Source organism: Schistocerca piceifrons, chromosome 7 (assembly GCF_021461385.2).
Source record: "Schistocerca piceifrons isolate TAMUIC-IGC-003096 chromosome 7, iqSchPice1.1, whole genome shotgun sequence".
NCBI lineage: Eukaryota > Metazoa > Arthropoda > Insecta > Orthoptera > Acrididae > Schistocerca > Schistocerca piceifrons.
The window spans coordinates 340889446-340912234 of NC_060144.1; positions in this window are offsets into that span (position 1 = coordinate 340889446).

The following is a 22789-nucleotide window of genomic DNA, read 5'->3' on the forward strand; positions in this document are numbered from 1 at the left end:
TGCAGATGATCAGACAGCTTGCTTGCATACGTGTCACCTGTCACTGTAACTAGACGTATCATGGGTCCCATATCACTCCAACTGCACACGCCCCACATCATTACAGAGTCTCCATTAGCTTGAACAGCCCCCTTCTAACATGCAGGGCCCATGGATTCATGAGGTTCTTTCCATTCCCGTACACGTCCATCGGCTAGGTACAATTTGAAACGAGACTCGTCCGACGAATGCAACATGTTTCCAGTCACCAACAATCCAATGTCGGTGTCGACGGGCCCAGGTGCAGCGTAAATCTTTGTGTCGCAAGTGGACCTTCGGCTCCGAAAGCCCATATCTATGATATTTCGTTGCATGGTTCGGATGCTGACGCTGATGGCCCAGCATTGAAATCTGCAGCAATGTGCGACAGGGTTGCACCTCTGTCACTTTGACAGATTCTCTTCAGTCGTCATAGGTCCCGTTCTGGCAGGATCTTTTTGCAGCCACAACGATGTCGGAAATTTGATGTGTTACAGGATTCCTGATATTCACGGTCCACTCGTGAAAGGGTCATGTGGGAAAATCCCCACTTCATCGCTGCCTCGGGGATGCTGTGTTCACTCGCTCGTGCGCCGACAATAATATCACGTTCAAACTCACTTAAATCTTGATAACCTGACATTGTAGCAGCAGTACCCATCTAACAATTGCAGCAGACATTGTTGTCTTACAAATGCGTAGCCGACCGCAGCGCCACAATCTGCCCGTTCACATATCTCTGTATTTGAACACTCATACCTATACCAGTTTCTTTGGAACTTCAGTGTATTATAATGTATCCGTTGTTGAAACTGCTAGGAAACCATATACTAGGTTGGTGCGTAAGTTCGTAGCGTTTCCCCGTAAGTTTAATAAACACAACAGATACACATAACAGGGACTTAAGTTATAAATAACACATTCTCCTTCATCATTTACAACTGTCAGCACTGGGGTAACGATTCCGCGATTGTAGAAATCACGTGGTTTTGAGACGAAGAACCCGTCGAGCCATGTCCGCAGATCGAAATTTGGTGGCTTGCGTTGCTACCTCAGAAACACGGGGTCCCGGGTTCGAATCCCGGCCGGGTTGGGGATTTTCTCCGCCCAGGGACAGGTTGTGTGTTGTCCTCATCATTTCATAATCATCATTCATGAAAGTGGCGAGACTGACCTGAGTAAAGATTGTAAATTTCTTCGGGTGCTGATAATCGCGAAGTTGAGCGCTCCACAAACCAAACATGATCTTCATCATCATTATCATCATCGTCGAGCAATGTTCAGAGCGCATTTTCTTCTCGAACGGAAGTTCCTTGAAGGCTGTTCGATAGAGAGTGGGAAAGGTGAAAATTAGGCGAACAAGGTGGGTGCGGAATGTCTTCCTAACCGAATTTCTTTATAGTGTTTTTTGTCTTTCTAGCAGAATGCGAGCGGGCGTTATCGTGGAGCAGCATCACTTCGCACGGTCTTCCTGGTCGTTGTTCTTGGAGCGCGTCGGCAAGACCTCTCAGGTTTTGGCAATAAATGTCAGTACTGGTGGTTACACCTTTTGGAAGCATTTGGCAATACACCACACCGCCGCTGTTCCACCAAATGCATATCATTATCTTTTGTGGATATGTGCAGGTCTTTGTACGAGTAGTTGCTGCCTCTTTTGGGCTCAACCATTGCTTTTTTCCCTTAAGTTAACATAAAGACACCATTCCTCGCCGCCAGCAACGATACAGGACGCGTATGGTCGGTGTTGCTCACTAGCTAATCGAGGACGAGCAGACAGAAATTCATATATGGCCCACCTGCTGATTTTTGCGATTTTGGCTTAAAGATGCGGTACCCATACACCCGATTTTTGAACGTTACCTATTACAGATAAATCTCGAGTGAATTAACGCTCTTAAATGATTTTCATCAAACCCCAAAGGTCTTAATGCGAAGAGTCACTGATGTCAAAACGATCCTCTTTAAAAGAAGAACATCATTTTTTTTACAGTCCTCTAGTCAACAGCATTATCCCCATACACGGCAGAAACGTTTCTGACTGTCTCCACTGCTGTCAGACGTCTATTGGACTTAAATAGAAGAACATGCCATAAATGTTCCGATTTTTCCACTTGGGACTCAACATTCTAGCGTCCACATTTCCAACCACTATCTCCAAATGACAAAATTGCATTACATAAACTCAAATAGCAACAGTGAACGACAAATAAAATCGATAAATAAACCCATTACAGTGATAATACCAACATGCAAAAGGAAACTCTACGAACTTATGCAGCAATGGAATACAAGACAGAGGAAGGACTCATTCTGCCTTATTGTGATCACGACAAAGAAGTCTGTATTGGGGCAAGGAGGGTTCTTCCCCAAAAGTACCGTAATCCAAGATGGCGGCGATAACGTCATCCAAGATGGCGGCTTTTGGTGAGTAGTTTGAATTTTGGTGGGAAGATAGGTCAATTGCTCTACCTCCATTAAGCAAACCCCCTCCGTCAAAAAATGGCAGGAAGTTCAAATTCCATCAGGATAATGCAATACACCATGGTTACCTGTAGTAACCTAAGAAAATGGCGGGAAGATAGCTCACTTGGACTACCTCCTCTAACCTATGTCATCCGACCGCCATCTCTTCCTAGGATCTGGAGGGAAGTTTGAATTTTGGTGGGAAAATACGTCAATTTGGGTATCTCTACTAAACTAAGAAAATCGCAGGAAAGTAAGGGCAATTCCACTAACCTAAGTCGCCCGACCACCATCTCCTCCCATGGATTGTCGGGAAAAGGACTCAGCCTTTGCTGGACATAAGTCTTTATTATTTTGTATGAACCTGTCTTTATTTAAACAATTTGATGCTGTACTGGCATCCAGCGTATTCACCATATTGTCTGGAAGTCAACTGACCTAGTATGCAGTACTGCCACCAGAGGGTGCTGTCATCTGTTCTGTGATGTAATCTAAGATGGCAGTCTTAGGGGGGTGGGGTGGGATGGCGACAAACAGTGTGGGCACCATGGGGTCCAGAGTCCAACTGACCTAATACACAGTACCACCACCAGAGTGCTGTGGTCCATTCTGTGATATAATACAAGATGTAGGGCAAAAGAGGGAAACAGTGTGGTCACCATGAGGTCTGGATCTAGTGCACAGTAATGTCACCAGAGGGTGCTGTCCTCCATTCAGTGACATAACCCAAGATGACTGTCTGGAGGGGAAAATGACTCAGCCAGCACTGGGCTGCTGGACAGAGGAAGTAATGCACATTATTCATTTTGGTACAATTTATTAAGGAGTGGATTTGAGATAGTATATTTATCTAACTGATACAAAACACATTCTCTGACATGCCCTGACACCACACAGTCCACAGACCTGCATACTACCTGTAAATAACACTCTGCAGACGCACAAACAACTCCTAAATTACCGAAATAATTTCAGTACAGACAAGCAAACTCCTCCAAAATAATGCAGTACACTGACATGCAAACACGAAATCAACTCATAAACTGTCCAAATAATGCATAGCATAGCCTAAAGACCTGCTAGCAAAATAATGCAACAGTCACGCAATCAATGTGCTCAAGCACCACCCACCAACTCCTGTCCACTAGACCGCACAGGAGGCTACAGGCAGCCCCCATAAAGTAATGCAGCCATCAGCTGTCAGACCACACACATGCACCCTCCAGCATTAGGCGGCGACATCCCTTTCATACTTGGTGCCTGATAAATTCCTCTCGAAATATGTGTTCACCTAGGCACTGTTGCTGACGTGACCGGATGGGAGCGAATATCTATTTTCAGAATGCAGGTGCTCCACTGGACACAAGCCAGCATGAGCTATCCCTCTCATACCGCTGCTACCTGCAGCGAGCAGTTGAAAGTTGGTTCTATTTTTGGATATACAGTTAGTCCTGTGAGTGTTATACTGATGTTGCCAAATAGCACAGGGTCCATAGTTCCTAGCGCAACATGCAAGACATGTCTAACCATGCTTAACAGCCCCACAGAACAGATGACAGCACCCTCTGGTGGCAGTACTGTGTACTAAGTCAGTAGGACTCCGGACCCTATGGTGAATACACTGGATGGCTGTACTGCAGCAAGTTGTTTAAATAAAGATTGGTGCATGCAAAATAATAAAGACTTATGTCCAACACAGGTCGGGTCCTTTTCCTGCCAACCCTTGGACAATGTGCCAGTTGGATGACTTAGATTAGTGGAGGTAGTCCAAGTGCCCTTTCTTTCCTGCCATTTTCTAGGTTTGTAGAGATAACCATGGTGTGATGCATTATCCTGATGGGATTTGAACTTCCCACCAGTCCCTATGAAGAGGTGGCGCTCGGATGACTTAGATTAGTGCAATTGCCCTTCCTTTCACGCCATTTTCTTAGGTTAGTAGAGGTACCCCAATTGACCTATTTTCCCACCAAAATTCAAACTACCCACCAGTTACTAGGAAGAGGTGGCGGTCGGATGACTTACGTTAGTGGAGGTAGTCCAAATGACCTATCTTCCCGCCATTTTCTTATGTTAGTAGAGTGAACCAGGGTGTATTCCATAATCCTGATGGAATTTGAACTTCCTGCCATTTTCTGAGGGAGGGGGTTAGGCTAGTGGAGGTAACCCAGTTGACCTATCTTCCCGCCAAAATTCAAATTTCCCTCCAAAATTTGCCAACTTGGATGATGTCATTGCCGCTGTTTTGGATAACGGTACTTTGGGGTAGAACCCTCCTTACCTAAATACTGAAGCCAGTACATGATCATAGAGATGATTGAAGAATTTTCTGAATGTTACTTGAAGTGTTCGCCAAAGCATGAGAATATCTACACAGTTATTTTACGCTGCACTAAGGAAACTGTGAAATATATGCTAAACAAAGTGAAGCTATTATTTTTTGAACTAGCTGAAAGCTTGTGTCGACTAGCATTTAAACGTCAGCAAATCGCTTGCAGAAGCTAGTTATGCAATGTGTCTGCTGTAGAGACTCTCCCAACCACTCGATTACTTCAAGTTTCATCAACTCGTAGAAGTATCTTCCACGTCTCAGAGGAAACTGATTCTTCTATCTTGCTGCAAGTACCTACTGAACTTCCTAGTAGCTCCAAGTTTTTGTCGAACTTCCAGAAGTTTTGTATAATTGTACCGGTACGAAAATGTTAGTGTCGAGGAAAGTTGCGCGAACACTAATGGGCTGAAACAAATGCACCATTGGACCCCTAATCCAGCACAGCCAAGGAAGTGTGAAATGAATTTAAGCATTACTTTCTTTTAGCGGAAGGGGAGGCAGAATGCCAGTAAGGACGTCTTTGAAATTTAGCTGGTGTTTTGAATGTTAGTATAAACATAAATCCACTACATTTAAAAAAAAAAAAACAATAAAAACTATTTGAAAAAATCGAGGAGTAATTAAAAGATGGTACGTGATGCTGCACTTTTGTATTATGCTTCAGAATATTTGATTGTACAACAGATAAGAGATGTTCGAAAGTAGCTTACATCACTTCCAGAAAACTTTCATCTAAGCGAGGTCCTCTGATTTGATTTCATTAAATGACATTTCTTCATAATTTAAATATGTACGTCTCTCTATCCATTTCTTTAGCCTCACATTTGTTTCTTTTTTTCTTTATTTTGTTTCTCGTAACGATTTTTCTTCAACAACTGTGGCGTCTGTTACCATTCTTAAGCGCGACAATGTAAACGTCCACTTGCCTATCTAAAGACGCAACTTTAGTGGAAACACTTCTGAAAATAATTGCAACAATTTCGTAAAATTAACTTGCCAATATGATTTGCTGAAGTAAACTCGCGCAAGTTTTTGTTCTAATGTAAACATCTCAGCAAGAATTTGCAGAAGTTATTTGCGGAAGTTACTTGCAAATGGACTCAAGCCTTTAAAAGTACAGTGCTCTCAATTTAAAATCCGGTAAATTATTGCAAGCTTATTTGGCTGTGACCGAAGCGAGAAAAGTAACCCATTTGGAATTTTAGAAAGCTAATTTAAATTGTGATAATAGTTCAGAGTTACATCGTTTGCATTTGTGATATTTGCTTGGAAATGAGGAATCCTCGAAACTGCGATTGGAATAAATTAAAATTTTAAACAATCATATGTGGTATTTATCATGTCTAACGAATATAAAATCGTTCGGACATCCTTTTAGCGGGAATCCCAAATCCAAGCGATGCTCTGTTTCCATGATGGTCTACAAGTAAATTTAAATCGAAAGAACGTACATGTGCAGAAACGACACATTTAATGTTCACGAATCATACGTATTTAATGACAATACTTAAGAAAATATTTTTAAGGTCGCCTTAACGTAAGTAAGAAATTATTTCATAATCTTTTATCCCACACGGCTACAAGTGGATGTTATCTCCGAACTAAGTATTTTCTGCCAAAGGACAGCGTTCCCTTTCTCTGTGTTACTTACTTATTAACATTTCATTTCTCTGTTCCCAGGTGAAATCCATAGTGGGCATATACTCTTACCGTATCCTTGAGTTACGAACGTTTATTTTAACCTATTCGCTCGCACCAAGACATCCACGTGCGCTGAACAATAACGTTTTCTGTCGAAAAGGTGGTACGTGAAATTCCGAGTTTTATGGGAAATTTTATTGCAGTTAGCAACAGAACAATTACGCCTTCAGTTATCTATACCACTGGTAGATCAATATTGAGTATAAACGTAGTAAAAACAGAAATCACAGCACTAGACGTACACAACGCCAATACTACTTGGAGAATGCAACTGGCTACCATGGTATTTGCCGATGACGTCACAGCGGGCAGTCCTACGTGACGAAGTTTCGTACGGAAACCTGAAAGACAGGACACTCAGCCCCTTTCCAGTATCACCTGAAGAGTACCACAAGCATAGGGAATACATTACACCTGGCACTCGTAGATTTAGGTTTTTCGTAACTAGTCTTAACACACAGAGCCTTTCAAAGAAAGCAACGCAAAATAGTAAGTGAAAGAAAGGTTATTTCAACTAGTAAACATAAGGAACGTTACTCCTACTGCAGAACTAGTTAATTTAGATATTTTCCAGAGAGTTACAGCAACAAAAAAATGGTTCAAATGGCTCTGAGCACTATGGGACTTAACATCTATACTCATCAGTCCCCTAGAACTTAGAACTACTGAAACCTAACTAACCTAAGGAAATCACACAACACCCAGTCATCACGAGGCAGAGAAAATCCCTGATCCCGCCGGGAATCGAACCCGGGAACCCGGTCGCGGAAAGCGAGAACGCTGCCGCCCGACCACGAGCTGCGGACTTACAGCAACGACTCACTTATTTTTGAACAAAACGTTATTTTTTCTTGTCATGTAATTGATGCATTTAAACCGCGTACAAATCGATTTAGATCAAAAGTCTATCAGTTTCCATTAGAGGCCTAAAAAAATAAGTTTCAGCGGTAGATGCAATATGCTGTACATAAATTTTGCATTGGGATACCTGTTCTTGTGGAGAAATGTTCAGTTAAGTGAGATGAACAAACGAGTACTTATTTTCCTGAAAACGCAATCCAAAGAGCCTTCTGAACGACCTCTGAACGAGAAGTTAAGATGCTGGTGCGACCGAACGATAAGCTTCATCGATGCGCCGAGTAACGTCTTGTTCGGTTAGGATATAGTCTAGAAACTACCTGATCATTACTCTGCCTTCTTTACATGTTAAAAGCGGGAGTTCCGATCTTTCTAATTACAGGAGGCTCTGAGGGGTGTGTCGTGTATATATATCTCACTTTCTCCCCCCCCCCCTTTCTCTCTCTCTCTCTCTCTCTCTCTCTCACACACACACACACACACACACACACACGCACACACACACACACACACACACACACACACACACACACACACACACTGTCCTTCTCCGTGTGTGTGTGTGTGTGTGTAATTGTGTGTGTGTGTGTGTATAAGAGAGAGAGAGAGAGAGAGGGGAGGGGGGTGGGAGGGAGGGAGGACAGCATGACTTTTGTTCCGTGTTTGGATCTTCTGATAGTTCATCCGGAGCAGAGAAACTAGTTCTATTGCATAGGGTTGTGTATCCATGACTTTTTTGTATGGTCATTTTCTTCTATTATCTTTTCTTGTGGAAAGGGGGGGCTATTGTTACATTTGACAAAATGGGAAAAACAACAACAAAAACTAAACACTGTCTCTTGTATAGAATAGATACAGTAGGATGGATTGAGGTGGAAATGTGATATACTAACAAAGAAATCAATCGTGTTTTGATGCACCCACAATCACATCGTTGAGGTTGCCCAATTTGTATGTGTATCAGCGAAAACTGATCGACTTGTCTTCGAGGAACGACGAACCATCACAGTCCTGTTACACAGCCTGAGAACAGTAGTCGTAAATAATTGTAAGCGACATTGACCACAAAAGTGTGTTACATCTTGTCAATAGCTATCGCTTTTAAATACGACGGAATTTCATGTTGTTAGTGAATGCAGGTGCCTTTCGTTCAATTTCCGAAATACATTACAAAGAGAATGGCGTGCCATGGGTATCTGCAGTCGAATAACCCACAAACAAACATTCTGTTTAGCGGCACGTAAAACATCAGGTATTCAGTGGCCAAACAACACGTAAACTGGACTGTACATGGGTGGGGCTGTTAATACGGTCCGCAAAGTCACGTTGTTCTCCCTTTTCTCTTGATGAAAGGCGTGCACCAATGGCATAATGAAGCGATATTCAAATGTGTGTGAAATCTTATGGGACTTAACTGCTAAGGTCATCAGTCCATAAGCTTGCACACTACTGAACCTAAATTATCCTAAGGATAAAGACACACACCCATGCCCGAGGGAGGACTCGAACCTCCGCCAGGACCAGCAGCACAGCATAATGAAGCGTTTAACACAGAATGTGCGGAGAATGAAGCTGAAGACGGAGGTGGTTCTGTGATGATTTCAGGTTTTATTAGTGCTACGACTTGTGTCCGTTCATCAAGGTTACCATGAACACGAGACAGGATGTGTATTTTATCATTCTCGATGAACGATTATTGCCATTTCTTGTACTAAGTTCGAGCATACGTTCGTACCATTTATCCTAAGTTTAATAAACACAATAGATACTCGAACACATAACACATCAATAATCTCCTCCACTGTTTAAAACAGTCTGCTAACGTTGGGGTAATTTTTCGATTCCGCGACTTTGGAAATCACGTAGTTTTGAGGCGAAGAGCTCGTCGAGCCATGTTCGGAGATCATTTTTATCTGGAAAGGAAGTTACTCGATAGAGAACAGAAAAGGCGAAACTCTGGGGATGCAGAGTGAGGTGAATAAGGTTGCTGCGGAATGACTTCCCAATCAAATCCCTCCACAGCATTTTCTGTCAGTCAAGTAGAATGACGGCGGGCGTTACCGCTGAGTACCAGTACTTCTCGCAATCTCCCTGGCCGTTTTCCCTGGATTGCTTCCACAAGACATCTCAATTGTTGACAGTGATGGTTACATCCCGGTGAAGCAGTTCGTAGTACACCACACCGTCGCTGTTCTGCCACATTTATAACATTAACTTCTTTGGATGTACACAGGTGTTGGTGCGGGGAGTTGCTGCTTTGTTTCGCCTCAATCATTACCTTCTTTTTCTTATGTTAGCATAAAGACACCATTTCTCGTCACCAGTGTGGTATCGATAGTTACGATGCCACAACGTAGGTCCGCTCTGCTAAGTTGGCAGTACGAGAGACACCGACGACAGCGCCCCCTAGCCGGTGCTGTCGAGGTCTCCGAGCTCCGTGACTGCTTCAGCCCATTTCATCAGGTGCAGCCAGCCAGGACCCTTCGCTTCAGATTCGCACCACCTTGCAAGTTATGTAATATGTTTGCATATGTTCATCCACTAGTAAAGGTGCTTAAACCGTATTTGCAGTACCGAGAGATTAGTACCTTTTCCTGTTCCTGTTCATTACCCACGCGCCGCCTCCCAGGCGGGATATAAAAACCAGTATAGATACAACGTAGATATTGTCGGTGTTGTTCACGAACCAATTGATGATGAGCAAGCAGAGATGGTCATATTGTCACCCGCTGATTTTTGTGATTACGACTTAGGACGTATACGTAATTTCCCAACCTTTCCCATTACCCGAAAACGTTGCTCTACGGTAGAATAATCACAGTTCCTCACATTTACCAGTTGTCGAATGTACTGACGTCTATCATTGTGGATGAATGCGTGTAACCGATCTGCAGCCAACCCCGAAGGTCTTTCCGAAAGTGGATCGTCACTAACGTCAAAACGATACTTATCCTCGTGCACACAGCGCACGTGTTTCTGGCTGCCTACGCTGGTGTCACCCCTCCGTTGTACTCAAACAGAGGAATATGTCCGAAATGTTCAGATTTCTCCACTTGGCACTCCATTCTGTAGCGTCCGCAGCTCCACTCACTATTTCCAAATGACAAAAATGACAATATGTAAATTGAACTAGCAACAGTGAACTACAAAATAAAAAATAACAATCAGTAAATAAATCCACAGCAACCGGAATACCAACATGTAAAACAGAAAACTATTAACTTACGCACCAAAGTAATACCTCTTCAAGATGGGCAGACTTTGCCAAGATGATGTCAGCACTGTTCAAAGGGCTGCAGCCTTACCTTCGTGATTTTATGAACACTCAGGAACCTTGTCGCACCTGGACGACCCGCTAACGCTAGACCTTCATCCCACAGATGATGCAGGACTATTCGGAACAGCTGATGAGACATAGAAAATTCTCTGCAGTATAGTGGCTCAACGGGATGTCTTCATCATTGAGTGGCTCTAGCTGGATGTGGCGCACCTGAAGAAACTTGTAGTCTTCTACCTGGCTGTTCTGACGCCATTAACATGGTTACATACGGCGTCTCCTCGAGGTAACTATTTATTCCGTTGTGTTGATTACCAATCCATTCCGGAACTGTGAAATAATGGCTGTAATGTGAAGATCTGTCGGGACTCAAGATAAAATAATTTGTGTCACTCGACTTGCAAAGTGGATGTTTTGGTAACATCTACTTCCGTAAAACGCCGCTAAATGTAAATGTCGTGTGGTGTGACTAGGACCTCCCGCCGGGTAGACTGTTTGCCGGATGCAACTCTTCCGATATGACGCTACTTCGGAGACTTGCGCGTCGATAGTGATGAAATGATGATGATGATTAAGACAACACAACACCCAGTCCCTGAGAGGACTCCGAGAGCACCTCCCCGACCACCGCTAGGCCCTCTACTACTCAGTCTACTCTATCCTCTTTTATTGCCCTTTTTTTCTTTTGTAATTTCCTATTTCCAATAGGATGTGTTATAGTTTTGTAACATCGCTGCCATTTACACAAAAAAATAAGACAAAAGAGCACCATTAGCCCCACCTCCACGTGGTGCTATATGGGCGACAGAGTCCATGGCCTCAGCAGCGTTGCACGAGAGCTATGCGATGGGGGCCGTTTGCCCCAGCTGCTTTCACCGACGTGGAAACATTTCCAAGTGTAAATAAACGATCCCAATGAAACCTGGTGGGTGTATAGAGGGGGAAAGAATAATGTAATACATATTCTTTTGTTTGTGCGCAATTTCACTTTTGTAGGGCAAAACACACCAAAAACGATTAATTTAGCATAGTAGATTTAGAGGGAATATCTTCGAAACTATGTATGTATAGAAATTTTTTTCATATAAAGTTCATATATTTTTAACGTTCTTGAGAACCGTATAGTCAACTTTTATAATAATTTTAATTTTATGACAATATGAAACAAAATTCTATAGGATTTCAAATTGTTGTGGGTGATTCTCTAGACATTCTGACTTGCATCCGGCACATTTCAGTAGCTCAGTAAATCTAGACGAAGATCATTGATTATGTACTATTCAGCTTGATCATACTTTTCTCAAGCGAAGATTGCCACCATAATCATTCAACATAACTGGATACGAAAATCTTTTTACAACATCGAAAGCCGTGTACATACCATGGCTGTATCAGTGCCGTCGAGTCGTTTGGGATCAACAGATGACAGTTTTCTTATCCGTGAGTACGACACTTAAGGCGGTTACTACACACTGAGCGCGCAGCTTCTCATAGTTTTTAAACAGACTTACTTTATGTTTGACCGAGGATGGCAGATTCTCTTTCTGAATTCCAAATGTTCTTGTGACACCATCGAAATCTGATAAACGAACATGTAACCAGTCAAAAGATGTTTCAAAGATTTTTTTTTCCGGACAGGGAGAAAAATCTGTTTTATTATTACATTCCTGCGGTGGTCAATATGAAAGAACAGTTTAGAACGTCGTACGAATACTAGTTCTGTTCAGTGAGTATGATGTCAAACTCCAATTGAGAAACAGTATAATCAGTCCGCAGTCACTAGTACATAATCATAATCACCAAGGCTTACTGGTATACTGAAGTATGACAGATACAAGTCAAGATATTTAGAGAATCAACCGCGACAATTTTAAATAATACTGATTTCCTTATATTGCATTCTTCATCGTGTATATTCTGTGAAGAGATTTCGTTCATTCTATGTGCACCGTGTAAAAAAAAATAAAGTTATCTATTAAGCATTTCTTCACAGATTAACATAGCTGTAATCATTCTGTATCATAATAATGAAATAATGATTTACCTATTGTTATTATCCTGTAGCAAAATACACATACGTGAAACAGTACACTAAGTAACAAAAATATGAGTGTAAAACGTAAAATAACAGTTTAAAACATAAAAAATTTTAGTAAAATACATAATTAGAATAATAATGAATGGTTAGATATGTTAAAAATATACCGACGGCATGTCTTGAACAGCTCGTTCTCCATGAATGGTATCTCAGTAATCAGCTTTATTAAACACGGATGTAGGTGGTTTCAAAGCTTCTTTACGTTATAACGGAAGTTTACATTTTTCAAATTGATGGTGGTGAGGTATTCTGCAAAATTTCAAATTACTACAAAATTTGATTGTACAGTTTTCAAGAAAAATACGTATGAACGTTTCTCTGAAAACATATTATTTTATACATCATCATTTAGAAGATATTCCCTCCAAACCTGCTACACGGGGTGTGTTTTACTCCTGAAAAGTGAAACTGAGCTCAAACAATGAAATACGTGTTGCACTATTTTTCCCCCTCTATACATCCGCCGAGTTTCATCAAGATCATATACAGGGCTATTACAAATGATTGAAGCGATTTCATAAATTCACTGTAGCTCCATTCATTGACATATGGTCACGACACACTACAGATACGTAGAAATAAAGTTTTGTTCGGCTGAAGCTGCACTTCAGGTTTCTGCCGTCAGAGCGCTCGAGAGCGCAGTGAGACAAAATGGCGACAGGAGCCGAGAAAGCGTATGTAGTGCTTGAAATGCACTCACATCAGTCAGTCATAACAGCGCAACGACACTTCAGGACGAAGTTCAACAAAGATCCACCAAGTGCTAACTCCATTCGGCGATGGTATGCACAGTTTAAAGCTTCTGGATGCCTCTGTAAGGGCAAATCAACGGGTCGGCCTGCAGTGAGCGAAGAAACGGTTGAACGCGTGCGGGCAAGTTTCATGCGTAGCCCGCGGAAAATTGGCTCATGCCACAATTGGAGACCGACAACGCCGACTTCATCTTTCAACAGGATGGTGCTCCACCGCACTTCCATCATGATGTTCGGCATTTCTTAAACAGGAGATTGGAAAACCGATGGATCGGTCGTGGTGGAGATTATGATCAGCAATTCATGTCATGGCCTCCACGCTCTCCCGACTTAACCCCATGCGATTTCTTTCTGTGGGGTTATGTGAAAGATTCAGTGTTTAAACCTCCTCTACCAAGAAACGTGCCAGAACTGCGAGCTCGCATCAGCGATGCTTTCGAACTCATTGATGGGGACATGCTGCGCCGAGTGTGGGAGGAACTTGATTATCGGCTTGATGTCTGCCGAATCACTAAAGGGGCACATATCGAACATTTGTGAATGCCTAAAAAAACTTTTTGAGTTTTTGTATGTGTGTGCAAAGTATTTTGAAAATATCTCAAATAATAAAGTTATTGTAGTGCTGTGAAATCGCTTCAATCATTTGTAATAACCCTGTATTTACTCTCGAGAATGTTCGTTTGTGAGTGGAGCACCACGATGCACACAAAACTTATTAGATGGCGGGTCCTAGTAGCAGGAAAAGGACAGCAGTACCTTACACTTCCTCAGATAGTCACTGTGTTTTTCTATTTAATTCGGTAAAATGATGGTGGTGGCTCGCATTCTTCGCACCAGCTACAACAAGTTAATACAGTTACCAGGCCAATACTCTAGCAAAATAAAATAAATGATCAGTCGGAACGTATAGGGCCTTTAATGTAAGGGATCATGTGAAGCATCCTGCATTGTGGGAGGAGAATAAGACTTCTGCCTGTGGTCGAAGTGCGGCGCTCCGGTGCACACTTTCCCCTGTCCGTAGGGGAGGTGGGAAGACGAACTGCAGCAGGGGGCTACTGATGAGGTGTCGGCCCCTGTGGGACTCACAGCATCACATCAAGAGAGCGCCGCCCTTTCCACCTGCTCCCTGGGGATCTGCACGCGGTGAACAGCGATTCAGATTGTATGTTTGCTGTCCTTTTCACACGTTCTTCATGTTTTGTGAATGAGACGTGTACATCAAAGTACTCCCTATCTCTTACAATTTAATATTTTGAGTTAATAGAGCTGCTGCCCTTGTACTTACTGAAAGTGAAACAATTTTTATACTCTCGTGTCCTGCAGGAATCCAATGCAAAGTATCAGGATCTTCCATGTAAACCTGTCAATGTATTACAAAGAACAGTCCAATATACACTTTCTGCCTTCGCTCAGGATAATTCTCTAGCAATCAGAACGTCGTTTCAGGAAAGAATGTAACCACAAACAGATCGTACTGATTGTCTAGGGGAAGCATCTTTGATTTGTAATCAAAACGTCCCTGGCCCCAGGCCCGAAGGCCATCGCTCAAATTTTTTATTAATAATGAGCACTGGTGGCCGAAGACCTTTGGCCTAAGACGTCACCCTCATTTTGGCAACGGCCGTTTCAAAGAGGGAGGAGTAGCGGAAAATATTATGGCTAGCCATAATATTGACGAAATTCTCTGAATCGCTCATGTGATGATGCGACTTGAAGCCGCAAAACCGGTCCTTTTTTAATAAACAACAGTTTTACCAGCTGTGAGCGGAGTTTTTCCTAACATCATGCTACAGGAAAAAATTATTAAAGCTGTCAGTGGCTCAGAAATACCAGCAACAAAAATTTTCGGTTATTTGCCGAGTACCATAAAATATCTGTAGGCAGCAAAGCAAGTATTAAATGTAACCTAAAATTATTTCTCCTGGACAACAACTTCTATCTCTTTAAAAACTGGTAGACTGTAGACAAAATTTTTAAAAAATTAATTTTTAAGTGCAGTTGCATGACTACGACTGAAAAAAACAATGTGTTCATAATGTTAACACTAATCACGTATACAGTACTGTAAACTGAGTTCCACGTCATTTCGATAAAAGAATCGTTTAAATGATCTATTTAATATATAAATAACTGACTGACAGATATCTTCTTTCACATATAAATTTATTAGATATCGCCAGTCGGCAATATTGGAGCTCATCCAATTTATACTGTCTATTGAAACTGTATTATCGTTATTTACAATCAAATTGCTGTTTCCTTGGTAGTCTTCTTGCACACAGAAGCTGAAATTAGGCAATAACACATTTCCACTCTGTTAAAAATCTCACCAAAACTTTTCATCATATCCACGACTGTGTGCAGCCCCTCGGGCTGGGGCCCCGTATCCCATACTCCACTTACCGCATCGTACTATCGTACATGTCCATGAGCCATCAACGGCTAGTGATGTTACCAGGAACTTTTGAGGAGCTTAAAACATACCATTTTGACCTAGTACACACAAAAGAAAGTTCTGAAATTAAAAATATTACCTGTGCAATCCCAGATTATGCTGCTGTGCAACGTGAGTGCGCTTATTCGTACAAAGCGGTTTTTTGACAGGAAACGGGGTTTGAATTCGTAAGGTCATTTCTGTCCAAACTGACATCAATGCAACCTTTTCTTTCTAAACTAGACAAACAAGCACGTGGTTAAAAGACCTCATTACATTTTAAATTTTCTTAGGCAAACGTATCGGTTATGGCCATGTAGAGCCGCAAGGACTGACTACAGAAACCATATCACTTTTTAGTTGACCGATTTCTGCATGAAAGAAAGGAACATTTTCAGAAGGAAGGGGATGAGACAGTATATGCCGGAGCACATGCATGGAGAGGACTCACTTTCCATCCTTTTACATACATTACCTTAAGTCTACTGCACCTGGCCAATGTCGGAAGAACCTACGTCATATCAGTGCGTACTTCGAATGACAGTCTGATTCCATGGAACAACTATGATGATACACTCTCATATAAAATTGCACCACAGGCCCAGATGAATTTATTCCACTTAATGGTAAGCTACACGTGGCTACCATGAAGCAGTTACCAAACCCGTGATTCTCTAATTATGAACCTAATATCAAAAAGAATAGTTCATAGCAATGTTGCTCTACCCTAATGATGTTACAAAAATTAGTGATCACAGCATGTGCGCTGGCTCTAATGACGTTTATTTTCTTCCAAAAATAACGTCGAAAAAAGAGATCACTTAATGCAGACCTCACAGGCACAATACAATACTATGAGACTGAGGAAAATCTTGCATAGTACATAAGTATTTATGTATTATTTTCTGATGTTCATGATATCTAGAAACTAATCCATTTAATTAAAATGTTTTTTAATCAAAACATTAATTTTAATGTACTTGTACATTTTCATAAAAAGACAACTCAGAGCAATAAAACTGGAATAATGAATGTTGAAAAAAAATCGTTTTAGGTCATAAATATTTGAACCAAAAATTTTGCATATCGAATAACTAAAATAAAATAAAGAAAGAAGGTAATGAAAGCTTTTAAATAAGGTATATGAAAATTAATTTCAATAATTTTCGTTGAATCTGGACCACTCGTTGCTTATAGGGTGCCTAAAGGATGCTACATTTTCAGAATGCTATACCAAAATTAAAAGAAATAAGATTAGTAGTTTTATTTCAAATAAGCAGAATGACAATACTTAACTTTGAGATTTACAAGTAGTAGTCGCGACCGAGGGGCGACATGCAATGTAATTTAGAGTCCTTGGCTATGTGTAATGTTCCTGGATGTTAACACACGTCACTAATACTGCTCGGCGAATCCTGTCCACTATTGTCCGTATACGGAGCCGATCTGACCGGGCGAGGCTGGCAGGAGCGGCGCTTGTATTCACTTTTTGCAGATGTCGCTCCTGGCGCTGCGCGGTCCGTGTCAGCGGGCTATTGGCTGTCGTTTCCTCACTGCCTTCTGTTCTTCATCTTGAAAAGTCCCCTTAGAAAAATTATCTATGGTTGTGCTAGTAAACGTCTACGTTATTTGATACTTTGATACAAAGACAGCTGAGTAAACTGAACGTACCCAGACAGTTCTCTCTTTACTTATTCTGATCATCACTAAACTGACACACAATGTCTTTTAGCGCAACGCAATCCCTACAAAAGAATGGCCCTGACTAAAAATAACCTATACCTTTCATGAATCACTTACCTCACAAAAATCTTCGTCACTCCAACTACTGCAATACAGCGAGCGCCAATACTGCCAGTTAAATAAAAGGCACTAAATTCTGACAGGCATAGTTAGCAAATGAAACTTTTTTAAAGACAACAGACAGTAGATTCAAAAGTCATCATATATATATATATATATATATATATATATATATATATATATATATATATATATATACACTCCTGGAAATGGAAAAAAGAACACATTGACACCGGTGTGTCAGACCCACCATACTTGCTCCGGACACTGCGAGAGGGCTGTACAAGCAATGATCACACGCACGGCACAGCGGACACACCAGGAACCGCGGTGTTGGCCGTCGAATGGCGCTAGCTGCGCAGCATTTGTGCACCGCCGCCGTCAGTGTCAGCCAGTTTGCCGTGGCATACGGAGCTCCATCGCAGTCTTTAACACTGGTAGCATGCCGCGACAGCGTGGACGTGAACCGTATGTGCAGTTGACGGACTTTGAGCGAGGGCGTATAGTGGGCATGCGGGAGGCCGGGTGGACGTACCGCCGAATTGCTCAACACGTGGGGCGTGAGGTCTCCACAGTACATCGATGTTGTCGCCAGTGGTCGGCGGAAGGTGCACGTGCCCGTCGACCTGGGACCGGACCGCAGCGAACCACGGATGCCCGCCAAGACCGTAGGATCCTATGCAGTGCCGTAGGGGACCGCACCGTCACTTCCCAGCAAATTAGGGACACTGTTGCTCCTGGGGTATCGGCGAGGACCATTCGCAACCGTCTCCATGAAGCTGGGCTACGGTCCCGCACACCGTTAGGCCGTCTTCCGCTCACGCCCCAACATCGTGCAGCCCGCCTCCAGTGGTGTCGCGACAGGCGTGAATGGAGGGACGAATGGAGACGTGTCGTCTTCAGCGATGAGAGTCGCTTCTGCCTTGGTGCCAATGATGGTCGTATGCGTGTTTGGCGCCGTGCAGGTGAGCGCCACAATCAGGACTGCATACGACCGAGGCACACAGGGCCAACACCCGGCATCATGGTGTGGGGAGCGATCTCCTACACTGGCCGTACACCACTGGTGATCGTCGAGGGGACACTGAATAGTGCACGGTACATCCAAACCGTCATCGGACCCATCGTTCTACCATTCCTAGACCGGCAAGGGAACTTGCTGTTCCAACAGGACAATGCACGTCCGCATGTATCCCGTGCCACCCAACGTGCTCTAGAAGGTGTAAGTCAACTACCCTGGCCAGCAAGATCTCCGGATCTGTCCCCCATTGAGCATGTTTGGGACTGGATGAAGCGTCGTCTCACGCGGTCTGCACGTCCAGCACAAACGCTGGTCCAACTGAGGCGCCAGGTGGAAATGGCATGGCAAGCCGTTCCACAGGACTACATCCAGCATCTCTACGATCGTCTCCATGGGAGAATAGCAGCCTGCATTGCTGCGAAAGGTGGATATACACTGTACTAGTGCCGACATTGTGCATGCTCTGTTGCCTGTGTCTATGTGCCTGTGGTTCTGTCAGTGTGATCATGTGATGTATCTGACCCCAGGAATGTGTCAATAAAGTTTCCCCTTCCTGGGACAATGAATTCACGGTGTTCTTATTTCAATTTCCAGGAGTGTATATATATATGACATCTTCCTTCACAAATTTCCTTTTTCTGGCGGACACACGTCCATATCGTCCGTTTATAGTAACCTCTCAAAACTCTGGCATCTCTCTCTCCACGTCCACCACTGCTGGCGGCTCACCTCCAACTGCACAAGGTTACGCGGTGTTCACATCCAACTGCCCAACACTACAAAGCGAATATTCCGACAGTGAGTTCAACCAGCCACAGACTGCACACAACACAGTCAGTGATTTTCATTCAGAGCGCGGCGTTACCAACATAGAAACTTAACAGCCCCCATGCTCCCCACAAAAAATTTCTTACAAATTGTCTTGAGCAGTGCCCAATTATTATTTGCTAAAAATTTTTTGTATTAACGATAACAGATATATCAGATGCACACAGTTATTGATAAAAAGCAAAAATTTTCTCTCAGTCCATAAATACAGTCCTGATCATTCATCACAATAGTAATTACATTGCACAAAGTCTGATCAGTACAAGAAAATGCACACGGATGTAGTGGATTTCCATGCAGTCTTGAAGAAGTAGTGTTGTCCTTCCAACGGAAAGACAGTGCTGTCTCTTGACAGGCAGACAGGTAACGGGCCACAACAGAGCATACCCACAGCAGAGTCAGTCGAAGGTTTGAAGAATATTGGTAGGTAGGTCATCACAGAGCGACCCACTGTAGTCCTTGTATAGAGTATGGTTTTGTGGGCCATCAAAGGTGCACACCCAATGTTGTCCTTGAAGAGGTGATGGTATTGGTGAGCCATCAAAGATGCAGACCAACTGTAGTCCTTGCAGAGATGGCCAGTAGCCATCTGTTGTGACTGTGCGGCAGCACAATCACCATAGAGGAGCCTTGTGGATAATATAGCAAGTCCATAAACCACTTGTGCACTCAAAAACTTTTTGGAATGTCCTTAGAACCAGCAGTGCTGTCAACCAGTCCCTTGCTAAATTATCAACACATGTGCGAGCACTAACAGTCCCCCTTTTTTTTAACTTCTCACATATTGTGCATATACTATGACCAACAGAAACGTGTGCGGTGAAATGAAACTTAATTTGAAGATCTGGTGTCTATACAATTACAACATGATAACACAATTACGAAGGTACAAAATACATCATTAAAGAACACAATAATAATACAGATAACATTTGTAGTAATACAAGCTTTACAAAAGAAAAAATAAACATATACACCAGTGTTATAGGAATTATGACATCAGTAAATAAATATAATAATGAGAATAGCTTTCGAAACATTAACTTCACACATGAGTGATACATCGCAATAACGTACTCTACTAAAAAGGTTTCCAAAATCGTTGAAAAAATTATGTATGCAATTCCTGTGAAGGGAAATGTCTATTTGTGCCTCCCCCTTTTTTAAAAAGAAAGTAGATCATAAAATTATTAATTAATTCATCTGTAGACAGAAAATAGTGATATTAGTACATATATTAAATTTTATTTCAACCAATGCACCAGTGCAACTAGAAACTAGATATTAAACAAAATGAGCTAACATATATACAAACCAAAGCATGAAATGTCATTCACTAGCCATATGGCATTTCAGTAAATATCAGAAATTACGAGCTGCAAAGTGTAATCCAATGTCTTCAAGTATGAGTGCATCGTATTTGCGATGCTTACTACAAAGAAATGTCAATAGCGAGGTTAATGGGATCTTTTTTCTCCACCTAATGGCTTTTTTTCAGGTGACTGTCACGCAGCTGAGTGCCCACAATGTATTACAGCAAGGTCACTTACCTTCCTTACCGAAATATTTACGACAGCAGTTTCTGCGACAGTGACAGTCTCATATATATAAAAAAAATTCGCAGGTTGTGAATTTACGTTACAAATGGGTAGAAAGAAAATCCCATTAATATAAAAGTGTCCAAAAATTCCGCCGGCATTGTGATACATTCACACTTGTACACACATTTCGTAACTCTTAAAGTACAATTCTTGGTTTCCAACATTCATTTCACAAACAAGAGTCTCTAATCTCTGCTCATTAATCATGTACATATGAACATGCATGGATCATAAACATATCTCAACAGCATAATCGACATCATCGTCACAATAACAACATCATAACACCTCAGTGAAAACTCAAAAACGTAGTAGCTTCCTTCAATAATTTCAAACCTAAAAAAATTCCCTACTCATTTCAATAGTGTCATCTACCTCAAATGCACTTCAAAAATCATGATCCCATACCAAATACATCATTCAAAGCTTTCATAGTATCACAATGGTTCCAAAAAAATATGAAGAGTTCACAAAGTACAGACAAAATACAATTTCGTAAGTGTGAAGTTATCCAACTTAGCGCTAAGTGGCGTTACCAAAATAAAAACCTAAACATCCTAATTACAATCTTTGTTCCAGCGCTTGTGGTTCTGCCAGAACAATTTGTAATGCTTTCTTTACAACTTTTGAGAATTTTCTTTTAATAATGTACTATGTATTAAGGATAAATTAATTACATTCTTTTAACCAGGTATTACATGAAATTTTTATTATAAATGTACCACAAAACAACTTTAGTAAAAATTTCTAAATTTTGTAAATTTACCTATCATTCAGCATGACTTCAATAAATTGAATAATAATAAATCGTATTTAAAAAATGTAATAACAGTTAGATGATGAACCTTTTGAGGAATGTAATATAGTTATCTAATGTGCAAAAGGATAGCTGCAAAGAGTGCTACATAATGTTATTCACAGCTAGTTCTAAATTAAGTGTTAACTTAATATAACTCTATGGGTTATGTACTATTAAAAGAAAACTGTATCAGGTATGAAACTTAATGCCTGGTTTTGAACCCCACAGAATTTCATACATAAAATATGTATGAGATTCTTTCAATCAAGAAATGTTTTAGTGTTGTTGTTGTGGTCCTCAGTCCTGAGACTGGTTTGATGCAGCTCTCCATGCCACTCTATCCTGTGCAAGTTGCTTCATCAGCCAGTACCTACTGCAACCTACATCATTCTGAATCTGCTTAGTGTATTCATCTCTTGCTCTCCCTCTACGATTTTTACCCTCCACGCTACCCTGCAATACTAAATTGGTGATCCCTTTATGCCTCAGAACATGTCCTACCAACCGATCCCTTCTTCTGGTCAAGTTGTGCCACAAACTTCTCTTCTCCCCAATCCTATTCAATACTTCCTCATTAGTTAAGTGATCTACCCATCTAATCTTCAGCATTCTTCTGTAGCACCAAATTTCGAAAGCTTCTATTCTCTTCTTGTCCAAACTATTTATCATCCATGTTTCACTTCCATACATGGCTACACTCCATACAAATACTTTCAGAACGACTTCCTGACACTTAAATCTATACTCGATGTTAACAAATTTCTCTTCTTCAGAAAAGCTTTCCTTGCCATTGCCAGTCTACATTTT